Source organism: Marmota marmota, unplaced genomic scaffold (assembly GCF_001458135.2).
Source record: "Marmota marmota marmota unplaced genomic scaffold, marMar, whole genome shotgun sequence".
Taxonomy (NCBI): Eukaryota; Metazoa; Chordata; class Mammalia; order Rodentia; family Sciuridae; genus Marmota; species Marmota marmota.
The window spans coordinates 1920617-1926824 of NW_026000249.1; positions in this window are offsets into that span (position 1 = coordinate 1920617).

The following is a 6208-nucleotide window of genomic DNA, read 5'->3' on the forward strand; positions in this document are numbered from 1 at the left end:
AGGCAAGTGCTCTGCCACTGAGCTACAGCCACATCCCTTTCATTTATACTCTTGAGAGAGAGATTCGTCTGTGCTATTATATTATATTTCATTGTATGAATATATTACAATGTATCCAGTCTGAAGTTGATAGGTATTTGGATGGCTGACAGTTTGGGGACTATTCCAAAGAAGATACTATGAATATTTTGGACATATTGTTTGGTAAATTATGTGTGAATTTCTTCAGGGCATATATAGCTAGGAATGTAACACCTGGGTCACAGTGCTGACATAATACTTTAAGTGTAAAACTTTCACATCTGACCTCATATTTCATGTCTTAGTCAAAACACAGACATGCAAAAATGTTACATAAAATTACCTTGAGTCTATGTGTATAAGGTGTATATGAGATATATATGAATTTCATGTTTATAGGGTTAGGTCACATCCCCAAGATATCTCATTATATGCATATAAATATTCCAAAAATCTCTGTTACAGTATGATCCAGTCAGCCTTCCATATCCTCAAGTTCTTTGGGCTGAATCCTAAAATTCAACCAACCATGGATCCAAAATATTCAGAAAATAATTTCATCTGTACTGAACACTTACAGACTTTTCTTGTCATTATTTCTTAATATAACAGCCATTTGCATAGCATTTAAATTGTATTACACATATTTGGAGAGGTATTAAAGCATACAAGAAGTTGTTTATATTCTATTACAAATGCTACACCAAAAAATGGGAATAGGAAAGAGAGTAAAATGAATTAGACATAACTTTCCTATGTTCATATATGAATACATGGCCAATGAAACTCCACATCATGTACAACTACAAGAGTGGGATCCTAATTAGAATAAGTTATACTCCATGTATGTATAATATGTCAAGGTATACTCTAATGTCATATATATCTAAAAAGAATAAAATGATTTTTCTAGGGATTACCAGGAACAGAGAGAAGGGGGTTGTCAAAAATGATTCCAAACTTTCCAAGCTACTTAGGAAGTAGAACTGATTGAATGTTGGGGGTGAGGAAGAAAAGTGACTGGGTGGTAACCAGATATCAGGCCTAAACAATAGGGTGAATGATGATACAGCCACTGAGATTGGCTGAGACACAGTAAGAGGTTTAGGAAAAAATAAAATGAGTCCCATTTGGACTTGTTGCGTTTAGATACTCCAGGCATTCCATGTGTACAAAGCATTCAAACAGTTTAGAGACAGGAGTCTGACACTTGGGAAAAATCTGGAGCTCAGACAGAGGCATGAGGAATCACCATTTTGGGTCCCTGTCCAAGAAGTGGTCTTTTACAATCCTTTCTAGCCTACTACTATGACACACTGAATATTTATCAAACAGTACGCACATGCCAGGCTCAGGTGTATCAATTTCAGGAAACTATCTGCAAACTCTGGATGGGATTAGAATACTCACCATAACACACACACACACACACACATATATGTAACATAATAATGTATATATAATACATATATACAAATTATTAAAATTTTATTAGATGACAATAAAATAAAAAGCTTGGTACAAATGCTGAGAAAAAAATTTATTTCAGACCTTGTTTAAAATACGTCAAAAATAATTTGGCTATCGCTACATACAAAAATGTGGTTACATCAGCAAGTACTCAGTAGGTTAATTATAATAATTATTATTTTTATTTGCAAATAGGTTGATCATATTAATTATTTGTACACTTGGCTGTAAGTGACATCTGAAACATTGGCTGCTTCCTTTCCACCTGAGTTACTTTATCCCCAGGTCCACGTAGCAAGGACAGGGAATGATTCTGATTAGTCCTAACTCCACCATAGTGTTTGGAATTTTGCCCATCCACCTTGGTAAGGAGGTGAGACTTTACCTTAAGCAATTTCTTATCCCTGAGCCCAAACTGTGGCTAGAAGGAAAGATCTGCTATCATAATAGAGAAGATGGCAAATCTTACCAAATAGGCCAAATATAATCACTACCACACAATCTACACAGCAATAATAACCAGAATCCAATACTTTAGGTGGCGTGAAAAAAAAAGATCTGAAAATACTTTAGAATCACTGTGCCCAAGTGCAGTCACACATGCCTGTAATCCCAGTGGTTCAGGAGGCTGAAGCAGGAGGACCTGAGTTGGAGGCCAGCCTCAGCAATTCAGTGAGGCCCTAAGTAACTTAGCAAGACACTGTTTCAAAAAAAGGCCAGGGTGTAGTTCAGTGGAAGAGTGTCAATCCCCAGTACAAAAAGAAAGAAAGAAAAAGTCACATTGCAAATGGCAATTGTCATCGAGGAGTACTATGTATGTAGACAGAACAAGATTGTCATTAAACAACCCTGGAAATTTGAAGGGTTTGAAAATATATTTGTAGTAAATTATTAATCTCTGAAAATCATTTTTAGTTATTTCCATTTTAGTGTAGGTTTTACTACATACAATCCAAATCTACTGAAGTGTAACCTATGTCAATTTTTAACATGAAAATTGAGCTAATATTTTCATGACCCATTAATCACTGACTTCTGACTTACATGGTAATTTGTTCATGAGTTTGTTTCAAAAATAATGTCAAAATGACACCTTATAAACATCAATTATAGATTTGAATAAAAAGCAGATATATTTCTTATATACAAAGATGCATATATTGATACATAAATACATATATATTGATATATACATATATTGATACATAAATGCATAGATAATAATATATACATAGATATGTAAACATACATATTTATACATACAAACATATGTTTATAGATCTATGTATGTATCAATATATCCATTATCCCTGGGAGAAATGAAAGCCAATAATAAATATTCCAATGTAACTTTGCTTTACTACTCCTTCAAAAACTTTTTATAAAGTAAATTACATGGAACAAAAAGTCATTTTCAAATATGATAAAACAAAAAAACACTATTTTCAAGATTCTCTGACTGGAATATAATATTTTAAATAATTGAGAAACTAACAATTTTCAGAATATGGCTAATAGCACAATTTAGAGTTTATGGGTATTTTGTTCATTAGCTAAGGTTCACCCCTAATTCGTATTATACAATGCATGTTAGTTTAATTATTTATAATGCAAAGTCATTTTAGGCTGGATTATGCAGTGTAGCGGTTCACCTCACCAAGTCATTTTTATGAAAATAGTCAAGGACACAACTACTCCATTCAGGAACGTCATCTGAATCTCAATAAAGCAAATTTTCAATTCAGAAATTTTCAATTTAAATACATTCAAGGTTCCTTTAAAACTTGTACACCAGAATAAAATAGACATTATTATTGCTGTATGTATATAGGTGACTGTATGACCAATGTGATTCTGCAACCTGTACAATCAGAAAAATGAGAAATTATACCCCATTTGATTCAAATGTATGAATTGTCAAGATCATTGTACTGTCATGTGTAACTAATAAAAATTTTTTTAAAAAGATACATAGTATAAATAAATAAATAAAAGAAATACTTTATTCTGAAGGCATCTATAAAATACAACAATTAAGTTTAAAAAAAAACTGGTACACCATATGGCTTTAATACTTCAGAGGTGTTGGTATTTGGAAACTCTTTATTAGTCAAATTGTTTAAAAAGCCTAACTTGATATTTTGAATTTTTAGCAAATTATTTTCTCTAAATTTCCTTAAAATTCTAACTGTAAGGATATTTTTGTAATATGGCTTTTGAAGCTAATAGACTCCCAATATCATGAAGACAAATGATTGTATGACTGCAAGCTTGGTGTCCTTGTTTATGCAAATAACATTCCTGGTGTAGTGCTAATTTGATATGTCACAGGTGCAGAGAGTACAAATACACTGCTATTTGAAACCTTTAGCGTTTATAAGCCTCTTTCAAAGCAGTAAAACTCGTTGGGATGTTAACAAGTAAACTGAGAAAGCAGGGCATGGGAATTATAATGAACTCTGAAAACATTTTGCTGCTGATGTATATTCATGGGCCACCTTGGATAAATCCCTTAACATCTCTGAGCCTTACTTTTCTTGTTTTTAACTGGAGATAAGAAGATCTACTTGTGGAGAACAGTTTATAGGGCTAAATAAAATGAACAAAGGAAAACCTGGCATGTAGCCACTTGATAAATAGCTGCTATTGTTACTTGGTTCTATTACCGGAAGTAAGTTGCAGATTTGAACATTTAATCTTGAATAAGAAGGCTGAACACCAAAAGTTTTTTTTTTTTTTTTAATTCATCAGCAGGGACAAATCTATATCCAAAATGGCTTTATTCAAACTTGCTAATAATGTAAATTATCATTCTCACCATCTTCAAAAGCACCAACTGATCCTAATTAAGTATACTATTGCAAGAAAATATTAAATGACCACATCCCACAGCCCTGAATTCATCAGGACCCAATTATATCCTGAGTGTTAACTTTAAGGCTCTTGATCATACAATAGAAAAGCCTGACCTGCTGTGGTCTACCCCTCAAACAGAACTCTAGGCTGAAACTATAAGTTTCAGTTATTTGTTATACGGATACCAGAACCTCATCCTAATATATCAATCTGGGGGTCTAAATGGCAGTTTAACAAAGTTCCTTAATTGGCTCAAGTTGTGTTTGTAATGTGCTGTTGTTGTTACCATACTGTTAGCAGTTTTTCCATGTCAAAACCTATCTTTCTACAATATAATTTAAAATCACTTCATAATATAGGTGTACTATTATAATTTGTTTCTGACTTGTTATTGGATTTTAGTCCAAGACAGACATGTCATATGTTAAAGCTCTTGCTGTTTATAAAGTAAGTGATTTGAGTCTTGAGTCACACACAGCTGCTGTGTGGTTTTGTAGAGATGAGTGATTAAGTACATCATCAACAGCCTAAACTCACACCCCAACTTGGGACAAGATGTTTACAGGTCCCCGTTTCCATATCTGTTAAGTGAGGATGATCCTAATATCACCTCATAAAGTTATGAGGATAATCCAATCTGCATAAAACGCTTAGCACAGTGATTATTATATAGTAAACACTTGACAAACCTTGAACACTGAGGCCAAAAAAAAAAAAAAAAATCCCCAGATATCCAGGAACTGGCCATACATTCACAGCTAGGCCTGGCTGTTTTCCTGTTGACCATAAACAATATCACAGAATATCAGATAAAACCACTTAGTGACGGTGATGGATCAAAACAAAAACAAGACCACTCTATCATCATGTCCAAACACAAAACAAAGCACAACTACATTCCAAATCACAAACTTGGAAACAGTCTGTTTTTCAAGCTAAATAGGAGTAGCAGCTGCTTTTTTTTTTTAATCAACTACAATTTCAGCTTCAATCTCATCTTTTCTCCTCCTAGGAAAGATAAATACCCAAGCATAAATCGAATTCTCTCCTGGACAGACTCCTACCAAGAGCAAAGTCCTGCTTTCTTAACCCTTCCCCAAATCACATAACACAAGTCCAAATCCTCCAATGAGCCTATTCTTAATCCTTCCTGAGATGCCCACAACTCCTGTGGCTTCTTTCTGGCTGAAATGAGCAGTAAACCCAACTTGTTTATTTTCAACAAGTGTGTTCCTGATCATCTTGGGCTGGAGGGCGCTGATGGTATTACTCTGGAGGCCTTTCTTCATCATAGAACTACAATTTAGGGAGCTTGGGTCTCTTTGCAACTATGTCCTTACATCATTTGAAGAACATTGGTTGGGAGCCAGGTATAGTGACCACATCTCTAGTCTAGACTTGGGAGACTTGAGACAGGAGGATCTCAAGTTCGAGGAGAGCCTCAGCAATTTAGTGAGGCACTAGGCAACTTATCAAGACCCTGTCTCAAAATAAATAAATAAATAAAGGCAGGCATGTAGCTCAGTGGTACAGCCTCTCTGGTTTCAATCCCAATACAAAAACAAAACAAAACCACCATGGATGTGAGCCAAGGAGCAATGGAAGTCATTCCCACTTTTGATTTAAGAAACGCCAAGTATCAAAAGTATTGCAACTTCTGTAAAAGGATCAGTACAACTTAGTATCCGAATATTCATTAACCACAAACACATTCTTAAAATGGTTGTCTGCATAATACCTCAGACAAAAATGTATGCAATCATAAAGTTATCTGGTTGAAAGGTAATAGACTGCTCTTATTTCATAAATGCACTGGCCCAGAAATCAAAGTTTGGGTCAAAAATAAAATTGACATTCAAAT